At 37.3% G+C, this 11,365-nt stretch overlaps 1 pseudogene; it reads left to right on the top strand.

Annotated features, from left to right (window-relative positions):
• The first annotated feature begins 4,961 nt into the window (after positions 1-4,961).
• Positions 4,962-6,254, top strand: LOC129520692 (histone-lysine N-methyltransferase SUV39H2-like; annotated as a pseudogene).
• The last annotated feature ends 5,111 nt before the right edge of the window (positions 6,255-11,365 follow it).

The raw sequence follows: 11,365 nt of genomic DNA on the forward strand, positions 1-11,365 counted from the left end.
TTTCTTTTTTCAACTTTTGTAAAAAGTAAATTCTACACCCAGCATAGGACTTGAACTCATGACCCCAAGATCAAAAGTCACACGTTCTTTCTACCGTGCCCATCAACTCAGCTCTTCCTACTGAGCCCTCATTCACCTTTTTCCTAGGGGGCTAGATGTCCCTGTAAGACATGCATGTGCCAGAGTATAGGAGATAAACTCTCTGATGATTTAGATGAGACACTGGTAAAGTTTTGGAGTCCAGTGGGCTGAATCATGGCGGGACATCACCATAAAGGCAAAAAAAAAAAAAATGTTGCTCCTCACCCCCACTCTCTGCCCCATACTTCTTACCATTATGAGTCAAAGAGCTTAGTGAATTCGCAAACACATACTATACTTGGGAATATTCTTGTAACCTATTTATTTGGTGACACAGAAGGCTGCCAGTTTCAAGTAAGATCCAAACCAGGAAAGAATTCTGTGGCAGGTTCATGCTCTAGTGAAAGCTGTCCTGTCTTTTTTGCTATGTGGCCTACCAATAAGATATTAGTTTATGTATCTGTGTTGATTAAGAATCATTAGTGAAGTCTTTTGTAAACCCTAACAAGATAGCTGTACATATCTCTAGTGCTTTGGAGTACAGAAATACCTCCTATAGCTAACTATGTAATATTTGGAAAAAATGCTCTTGGTCTGGTCCTATATCCTAGTAAGGATTGAGAAACTGACAAGGGAACAAGACATAGCAACATGACTTGCCCATCACGATCTAGCCATCACTGAAAGCACTGAAGTACAAAGTTAGAGAGGGATAGAAGTATCACATTGTATGATAGGGAAGCACTGCATTCTGGGTTGAGCTCTAACAAAGTTTAGACTCAATGCACCTATCACTGATCCAGCAAAGACTTTTTCTCAATTTACACTGAGGGACTAAGGGGCTATTTCCAGTTAAGAGACAAGGAATTGATGTCCATCTAATTCTTATACCAATAGGTACTCCTGGGTGGCTCAGTGGTTGAGCATCTGCCTTTGGCTCAGGTCATGATCTCAGAGTCCTAGGAGTGAGTCCTGCATCGAGATCCCCGCAGGAAGCCTGCTTCTCCCTCTGTGTCTCTACATCTCTCTCTGTCTCTCATGAATAAAAAAAAAAATAAAATCTTTAGAAAATATTTTTAAAATAAAAAAAAAATCTTAGACCAATAAATAGGTGTTTACACTAGTGAAAAATAGACTGCTACCATATTAGAGCCCCCACTGACCAGAGTCCCTGAAAACCCTGTTGAAGGGAAATCCTTCCAAAAGACAAAACTATGGGTTCCACCTGGAGAAAGACATGAGTGAATAATATACACCAAACTCTGGTGATTAAAAAGGCTGGCTGGTTGATTATAGAGCAGCAACGAAGAATATTCAAAAACTGGAAGCATAGAGTTATGAGGTGGAAGAGGCCACAAGGATTGCCAGTTGTGTCTCATGCAAATGACCTTCAAAAAGTATTCACTTCAGAGGATGCTCTCAGTGACCAGAGAAGGGCTTAGTACCTAATCTAGCTACTACCCAGATTAGTGCCCCCATTTATTAAATGGAGAGACTGATGCTGAATTCTCAAGACAGGTATTTGGAGACTTGTTGATTATATTTCATCTTAAAGGGGACAGCAATTCTAACAAACCAAAATTATTCATATTGCTAACATCTTCTCTGTCTATAGCATCTCCAGGGAAAATACCACCTAAGGCCTCACATATTGCCTCATGTTTTGGTATAATATCCTCACAGGTTGCTTCAGACTATGAGATGCAACAATGGGCCCGTTACTCGTGTGTCATCACTCTAACCGCCAACCTGATAGAATGGCCGAAGAGGATATTGAATGCATGACTAAGGAACAACTCAAGGACATCTTGCATTGTTGGAGTGTTCTGCGAGATGCAAATAGTCACTGTATCAATGATCAGAATATGATGCAGTATCACCAGATATACAGGTCTGCAAACAAGTGGCAGAAGTAAGTAGATACCTTCCCTAAGAATTTTCTATCTGATCATCTCTTCCATGTATTCTTAGGCTCTGACAGATTTGAGATTCTAATTCTTGGGATAGTGGTGAGATATGAAGGTTGGATAATTTAGTTAAGGAAGACAGAGACAGCTTGGCTGAACTGTAATCTATAACTAACACCAGGGAACCAGATGGTAAAAAAAAAAAAAAAACAGAGTCATTCTTCTACCTGGGATGATGGCTCCAAGTATGATGAGGATCTAGGGTTTCTAGCACACAGAGGGCAGGAAGATACACGCCTGGAGTTTAGGGTATCCACTAGGTTACCTCTTGATGTTTCTAACTTCAATGAGAACTGTGGATGGGGCAATTTCAATAAGTGTAACCTTATAAGAGCCAGGCAACTAAGACTTCAGATGTCCTGGAGATGAAGGTCCGTACTATCCATCAGGCCAACAACCTGAAAAACCTTGGTTTATTTCAGAGAATCGGAATGGTTGATGGAGGGCAGAGGTGATAATTTATAGGCCTTAGAGAGCTGCAGCAGAGAAGGACTTATGTTGTTGTTCATTGTTTTTTTTTGTTTGTTTTAACCATTTTTAGGCCTTCTTAGGGCATTTCAACTGACAACTAGCTTGGAGCAGTGGGTTTTTACTATTGAAACCCTTTCAGGCATGAATTGAGAATATCTACTCTCATGTATTTGTATAAGACCAGATATCCCAAGAACTGATGAGACAAAAACTAATAGAATTTCAAAGCAAAACAGGTAAATCTATTATCATAGTTGGAGCCCTGCCTTAGAAATGGACAAATCTAGCAGGCAGAAATCAATAAAGACATAGTTGAACTCAATAACAATGTCAGTCAACTGAATATAATTGACATCTATAGACTACTTCATCCAACAACAGCAGAATACATATTTTTCTCAAGCTCACATGGAATAGTCACCAAAGCAGACTACATTCTAAGCCATAAAACACACCTTAACAAATTTAAAAGAATAGAAATAATGCAATGTCTACTCTAAGAAGACAATGGCATGAAGCTGGAAATCAATAACACAAAGATAACTGGAAAATCCCAAAGTAACTGGAAATCAACTTCTAAATAACATATGGGTCAAAGAAGAAATCTCAAGAGAAATTTAAAAATATTTCAAACTAAATGAAAATGAAAACAAAACTTATTGAAATTTGTGGGCTGCAGTGAAAGGAGTACTTAGTATTATATAACAATATGCATACTCTTAAATAAATAACTAAAATCACGAATCTAAGTTTTCACATTAGGGAACTACAAAAAGAACAAAATAAGTTGAAAGTAAGAAGAAGAAAATAAATAATAAGAATTATAGTGGAAATCAATGAAACTAAAAGCTAGTTCTTTGAGAAAAAAAATCAATAAAATTGATAAGCCGCTGGTCACATTGAGAAAAGAATAAGGAGTAAATCTCTAGTATCAGTATTGAAAGAGTCCCTATTGGCATTTAAAGAATAATAAAGGAATATTATGAATCATGTTCTACCCACAAATTTAATAACTTAAACAGACCAATTGCTTAAAAGACACAATTTGCCAAAATCACATAGGAGGAAGTATGCAATCTTTTTTGTCTGAAATAGGTAATGTAAATAGGTCTATTCAATAAAAGAAATTTAATCAATAATTAAATTAAATTTCCAAAACAGAAATCACCAGGTCCAGGTGGGTTCACTGGTGAATTCGACTAAGCTTTTAGGGAAGAAATTCGCCATTACTCTACAATTTCTTCCAGAGGACAGAAGTAGAGACAGCACTTGCTAATTCATTCTATGAGTGAAGATCACATTAATACCCAAATCAAAGATCTTACAAGAAAATAAATTATAGACCAATATCTCTAATATGAAAATAGATGCAAAAATCCTCAATAAAATATCATGTCCAATCCAACAATGTATAAAAAGAATTATACACTATGAGTATGTGGTGTTTATTCCAGATATACAAGGCTGATTTAACATTCAAAAATCAGTTAATGGAATCCATCATATTAATAGCCTAGAAATGAGACAAAAATCAGCTAATTATAACAGCAGATGCAGAAAAAGCATTTGAGAAAAAAAAATCCATTACCTGTTCATGATAAAAACTCTTTGAAAACTGAAAATAAATGGTAACTTCCATTAAGTTTGATAAAGGTTGCCAAAGGAGTAAAGGCAATCAAAGTACAAAAGATCATCTTTCTGTGTGATTCCCACTATATGACATTTGGGAAAAGGAAACACTATGAAGACAGTAAAAAGATCAGTGGCTGCCAGGGGTAGGGGCTGGAAGGATGAGTAAGCAGAGCACAGAGGACTTTTAGGGTAGTGAAAAGACTGTAGGGTATCATACAATATATGCATTTGTCCAAACCCACGAAATGTGAAGCACCAAGAGCGAACCCTGATGCAAACTGTGGACTTGGAGTGATTACGCTCTGTCAGCGCAGGTTCGGAACAGTAACAAGCATACCCCTCTAGTGGGAGATGTGGATAACAAAGAGGCTGTGGGTGTGGGGGGCAGAGGGAAAATGGGAACTTTCTGCACCTCTTCAATTATGCTTTGAACATACAAATGCTCTAAAAATAAAGTTTTAATAAAAATTAAAAATAAAGATAATTGAAAAAAAAAAAAACACTAACCCAGAATTTACAAAAATCCCGTGTTTCTCCGTAGATGGCTTAATGTGGAAAAGAATACTTTTGACATTTTCCGGGGTCTACAATTGACAGCACCTTCTTTACACAGCTTGCTTTCATCACAGTATTATTTCACTGATTTTAAAAACCCTTCATTTTATTCCACAGGTTGGGGTTTCATTCATAATAGTTCCAATTTAACTGAGGATGGAGTATACAGTTCTCTTCTCAATTCTCCTTACTGCATTAAATGTGGGAAAGAAATCCAAATCTAGCTGAACATCAATTTTCTGAACTTTATTTAAGTTACTTAAGGTTGTCTTTCAAATGGAATGTTTGGGCACCTCTTGCAGGATCTGGGATGCTTAGGTGAAATGGTAGGAAGCCCATTTTCAAGTTTTGGGGTCCACAAAATGAAAGAGCAAGATGAAAAAACAAATAAAGAAAAAGCAAACCAAAAAAGACAAAAAAACAGTCTGAAGACCTTGTGTAACTCCTTGCATTTCCATACCACATGCGAGCTCCTTAAAATGGCAGTGGCCGGGACTGAGGCGCAACGAGGATATGAAATATTATCTCGCAAAATGGAAAGGATGGTCGGGTTCCACAAATACTTGGGAAACTTTGCAAAACCTTTGCCCATTACTACTTCAGCAGTTTTCTACTGACAAGCATAATTATTTATCTCAGGTAAAGAAAGGCAAAGCAATATCTCTAAAAGACAATAACAAAGCTCTGAAACCTGCCATTGCTGAACGCATTGTAGAGAAGGTCAAACAGAGGATAGCTCTGCAGAGATGCCAAGATGAACTCAACAGAAGAAAGAATCATAAAGGAAAGATTTTTGAATCATAAAGGAATGATTTTTGTTGAAAATGCTGTTGACTTAGAGGGCCCACCTTCAGACTTCTACTATATTAATGAATACAAACCAGCTCCTAGAATCAGCTTAGTCAATGAAGCTGCCTTTGGTTGTTCATGTACAGATTGCTTCTTTGAGAAATGTTGTCCTGCTGAAGTTGGAGTTCTTTTGGCTCATAATAAAAACCGGCAAATTAAAATCCCACCTGGTACCCCCATTTATGAATGCAACTCGAGGTGTCAGTGTGGACCCGATTGTCCCAATAGGATTGTACGCAAAGGCACCCAGTATTCACTTAGCATCTTTTGAACTAGCAATGGCTGTGGCTGGGGTGTAAAAACCCTTGTGAAGATTAAAAGAATGAGTTTTGTCATGGAATACGCTGGAAAGGTAATCACAAGCGAAGAAGCTGAAAGACGGGGGCAGTTATATTCCCCAACAAGGGAATCACATATCTCTTTGATCTGGATTATGAATCTGATGAATTTACAGTGGACGCAGCCCGATATGGAATGCTTCATTTTGTTAATCACAGTTTTGACCTAAATCTTCAGGTGTTCAATGTTTTCATTGACAACCTTGATACCCGTCTTCCCCGAATAGCATTATTTTCCACGAGAACTATTGATGATCAGATGAAAGGTTCTTCAGATTCTGTTGACCACAGCCCAGCCAAAAAGAGGGTCAGGACCGTGTGCAAGTGTGGAGCTGTGGCTTGCAGAGGTTACCTCAACTGAATTTTCAGGAAATAGAGCTGAGCTGACAATTGTAGTTTTGTTTTTTTCTAATGTTAACATTTCAGTGTATGTTCTCACTCATTTGGGGAATATGAATAATAGTGAAGGGGAATATAAGGGAAGGGAGAAGAAATGTGTGGGAGATATCAGAAAGGGACACAGAACATAAAGACTTCTAACTCTGGGAAATGAACTAGGGGTGGTGGAAGGGGAGGAGGGCGGGGGGTGGGGGTGAATGGGTGACGGGCACGGAGGGGGACACTTGACGGGATGAGCACTGGGTGTTATTCTGTATGTTGGTAAATTGAACACCAATAAAAATTAATTTATAAAAAAAATTTCAAAAAAGTATTTGGAACTCTTTTCAGATTGTCAAGATTCTATGCTAAATTCATGTTTCAAACTATTGGCCAAAGTATTGATGCTTCTGAAGAGAAGAACACAGGGTCACATAGACTAACTTGAAATAAACATATTTAGTGATTAGATATTAACATGGAGGGGAAACTATTGATAGATGAGCATATGCATACATTAAAAGACTGTGTGAATAGAGAAAAATGCCTCCTTTGGTATTTAAGCATTGAACTAGTAGCATAAGTCACTAAGATCAAATATCCAATCTGCCATACACCTTGAATTTAGAGAGTTATTTCATTTTGGGTAAATATATACAAGTGCTCTTTCTGTTTTGTTGCCATTCCCATTATTACTCACTGTACTTGTATTTGAGACAAACAGGTGACACTGAATTATTCTATTTTCCTACTTTCATGAAAATATTAGATTTTAATGATAAATTTAAGGTCTAAGATTAAATATAAAAGTTTAAATACAGATTGATTTCATATTTTGAAACAATCTAGACTGTTATGAGGCATGTATGTCTGAACCAGTAATTCTTAAAGATTTTTAATCCCTTAAAGGAATAATTTCCCAAGAAAGCTCTAAAATTCTAGAATGGCTGCCCATTATGCTGCTTTGAAGGATGGGGGCAGTGGGGCCAGGAGAGTTTTGGGGAGTGCCAGGCAGAGGAAATGGAGCACCTTAAGGGCCCCTCTTAGTAATGTAAATTAAGAGATTCATGTTGAGTACTTCTGGCCTGAACATAAATAGTAAAACAAGATAACCCTGAGTGCAGTTGTACCTAACAATAATGTTTCATATGATACATCTTCTGAATTTCAGGCAGTTTTAACATTTCCACCAAAATTAATTATTTTTATATTTCCTGCAGTCTCTTAAAATAATCTATATTTTGAACTGATACTTATTTTTTATACACGAATTTTTAAAATATAATAAAGCTAAACTTGGGTTAGCCAAAGTAACTCAGGTACACACCTGAATTATGAGAACTTTTTTAACTTGAACCATGAAGACTGAAATGGAATATATTCCTTGTTTGGTTGTTTTGTTTTCCTGCATAGTAAAACATCAATCAAGAAAAAAAAATGTGTTTCTCATTTTTTCAAATAAAGCACTATAATGTTAACAGTACATGTTTCATATACATGTTTTATTATATTTATTTATATTTATATTATCCCCTCTCACTTATTAAAATAAGCACATGAAAAGAAATTTCAGAGAGCTTAAGTTTGCATGTGGAACTTTTGTCTGATGACATTTCTCCGAGTCAAAAAAAAATGGTATTAAAAAGACAAAGTTTGATGATTCATTATTAAATATTAAAAAAATGTAGAATTTGAGGGGAGCCTGGGTGGCTCAGTCAGTTAAGAGTCCAACTCTTGGTTTCGGCTCAGGTCATGATCTCAGGATCATGAGATCAAGCTCAACGTCAGGCTCTGTGCTCTGCTGGGAGCCTGCTGGAGATTCTCTCTCTCTCCTTCTCCCTCCCTCTCCCTCCAATAAATCTTTCTTTAAAAGTCAATGAAATTTGAATTTGTGACCCCTGTGCATAAAATAGCTTCTCTCAATGGAAAAAGGGGGAGGGGAATGTGGCAGTTTTCTGTATCAGCTTGGCTAGCTCTGGGCCCGGTTATTTATTCAAAGCACTAATCTAGATGTTGCAGTAAATATATTCTGTACATGCAGTTAGCATCTACGATCAGTTGACTTTTTTTTTTACTTTTTTTAAAAAAGATTTTTATGGATATCTTTGAGAGAAAGAGAGAGAGATTGAGCAGGGGGGAGGGGCAGAGGGAAAGAGAGAGAATCTGACTCCCCACTGCAGGGAGCCCGATGTGGGACTCGATTCCAGGACTTGAACATCATGACCCAAGCGGAAGGCAGATGCTTAACCAACTGAGCCACCCAGGAGCCCCCACAATCGGTTGACTTTAATGGAACCTCATAATGTGGGCTTCATCCAACCACTTGAAGGCCATTAGAGCCAATCCTGAGGCTCATGGGAAGAAAGAGGAATTGAGCCTGTGACCTGCAGCATCGACTCCTACCTGAGTTTTTAGCCTGCTGGTCCCGTCTGAAGGTTTTGGACTGGCCAGTGTTCACAGGCATTTGAGCCAATTCCTTAAAAGGAAAATAATCTCTCTTCCCTCTGCCTTCTTTTTCTTTCTCTCTCTCTTTCCCCCTTCCTTCTTTGCTCGTTGTGTGTATGAGCACGCGTGGGTGTGTATACACATATATACACAACACTGGCCTGGATTTTTGGGGAACCCTAGGTGGTGCAGTGAGATATGTCCATCTGAGGTATTTCTAGCACTCATCCATGACAGTTTCACAGGACCAGCATCTGAGGAATCTTGCTCTCCCTCTTCTGCGACCAGTTGATTACGATCTTGTTACAGGTGAGCTCTGCACTCATCCTACGGATCCTACAGACAACCCCTAATTACGATTTTCTCAGCACAATATCCATAGGCACATGTTTATACTTCGAAGAATTTGGGAGAGGAACCACTACCTTACGTGGCAAGAATCTCAATGACAGAGACGTCAGACGTAGAGAAATCATGAAGACACGGTATGTAGATTAGATTTAGGGAAAATAATGTAGGAATGAGCAGGCAATGTCCTGTGTTTGACAATCAGATGCCAAGTAGGAAAACCCTCACTCTTTAAAATTAGGTTACACCTGTCTACGGCCATACCACCCTGAACGCGCCCGATCTCGTCTAAAATTAGGTTACACCTAAAATATATCACATAGAGAAGAAATGTAATGATTATATGGTAAAAAAAAATAATGATACTTAAGGACACACAGAAGCAATTAGTTTTATAATGAAAGAACTTGAAAGTTACTTGTCCAGATTTCTTCCTTTTCAGGACAGCTTTGGAAATGCCAGAGCTCGAGGGGAACAATCTGGCAAGTTCACACTACATGGTGAGCTGAATGAATGTTTAGATGAATATTAGAAATGATCAAAACTTGGGTAGCCCAGTGGCTCAGCAGTTTAGTGTCACCTTTGGCCCAGGGTGTGATACCAGAGACCCGGGATCAGGTCTCACGTAGGGCTCCCCTCATGGAGCCTGCTTCTCCCTCTGCCTGTGTCTCTGCCTCTCTCTGTGTTCCTCTCATGAATAAATAGGTAAAATCTTAAAAAAAAAAAAAGGGAAATGATCAAAACTAGACAAAACCAAACAGTCACAGATAACTAAGTGGTGTTTGAAATCGTTTAACAGCATTAACATAAAGATGGAGAAACTTTACTCCAAAAATCAGAACAATTATGGATTCTAGATGCAACATGAAGATATACAATGCTCTCAAGATTAAATTAATAATTAAGAGACATGCAGAAAGGTAAGCTAACAGGAGGACCTGAGACATTCAGGGCTCTAAGTATAGTCATTGGAAGATATGATGAGAACTTTGAGTACAGAATTCAAATAAGGAAACTAAAATAGATTTCAAATGTGAAACATTGGGGACAAAACAAATGAAATGATAGTTATACATTTTATTTGTAGACAGTATTATACTTCTTATTTATTACCAATTTTTCAAAAAGTATCAAAGGCATTGCAGCTTTTTCAAGATAATTTCAGTTTCAAATTTCTCCAAGTTTTCCTTTTTGTGGCATAGAGTATCATAAGCCACATGTATTCATCTTTTGTTTTCGCACTCATCTTTAATACCATTTGCTTTTAGACTTTTCTGAAAAATACACAGTATGGAAAATTGTGGTTATTTCCAGATAACTTGAAATGTCACAGGAATCTTATTATTTGGAATTCCTTGCTGATTTTCCCATTGAGGTGTAACCCTTTTTTCTCTTCTTTTAACAGCTTAATTGATGTGAAAATGTACATAACCAAAAAATTAACCTATTTTAGGTGTACACTGCAATGACTCCTACACACAGAGTTATGCACCCTAGGGTTGTTTTCTTGTGTTTTCCATGTGTGCATTAATATTTGTTATGCATATACACATTAACACTGGTGCATCAGTTATAAATTATTTTTTTGTTTTTGTTTAATACTCAAAGTTAATTTCTGATTGATCCAATTCTCTACAATTTTGTTTAGAGTTGCACAAAAAACTAGAAACTATTATTTGTTTTTGCCACTGACTTACACAGCATGGCAAGTTTAGCCTGAGGAGGTTAAGACAATAATCCTTTACAGGCTCATTTTTAGGGTTGAGACACACATCAGTGGATTTCAAATTCTTCAAGGAAAAGTCTCTTGTAATGTTTTAAATAGGGGAATATCATTGTTTCAGAAAAAAATAATATAAAAACATTTGGGTTTTTATTTTAAAAATTAGATTTCTGGATCCGATGATCAGTAAAAAAGGAAAAGTTCAAAAGCCGTGTGGGGACTAAGGGAGGAATTCATTATTAACTATATAGGTAGTAGGTATTGCTCCTGCTGAGTAGATTGTCCAATGGTTTCCCACCTAAAGTTACTTAATTGGCTGAATCTTACTGCAGAGAGAAGAATTTGTGGCATATTACCACCACAGGACATTTATAAATTGTGACTATTCACTTGAGCACACATAAAAAGAATCAGATGTGGAATTTCATCTAAAGAAAGACTTCAGATGGTAAAATCCAACTCGGTCCTGCTTCACTGATCTTAAGGGGAGATGTGTTCTCAGCTGGTTTTCTCTTAGTTTATAGGAATGGTATTTTGGGAGAGAACTGAATTAGTCTTCACTTGAGTATCTTAAACTA

This window comes from Nyctereutes procyonoides, unplaced genomic scaffold (assembly GCF_905146905.1).
Source record: "Nyctereutes procyonoides isolate TBG_1078 unplaced genomic scaffold, NYPRO_anot_genome, whole genome shotgun sequence".
NCBI lineage: Eukaryota > Metazoa > Chordata > Mammalia > Carnivora > Canidae > Nyctereutes > Nyctereutes procyonoides.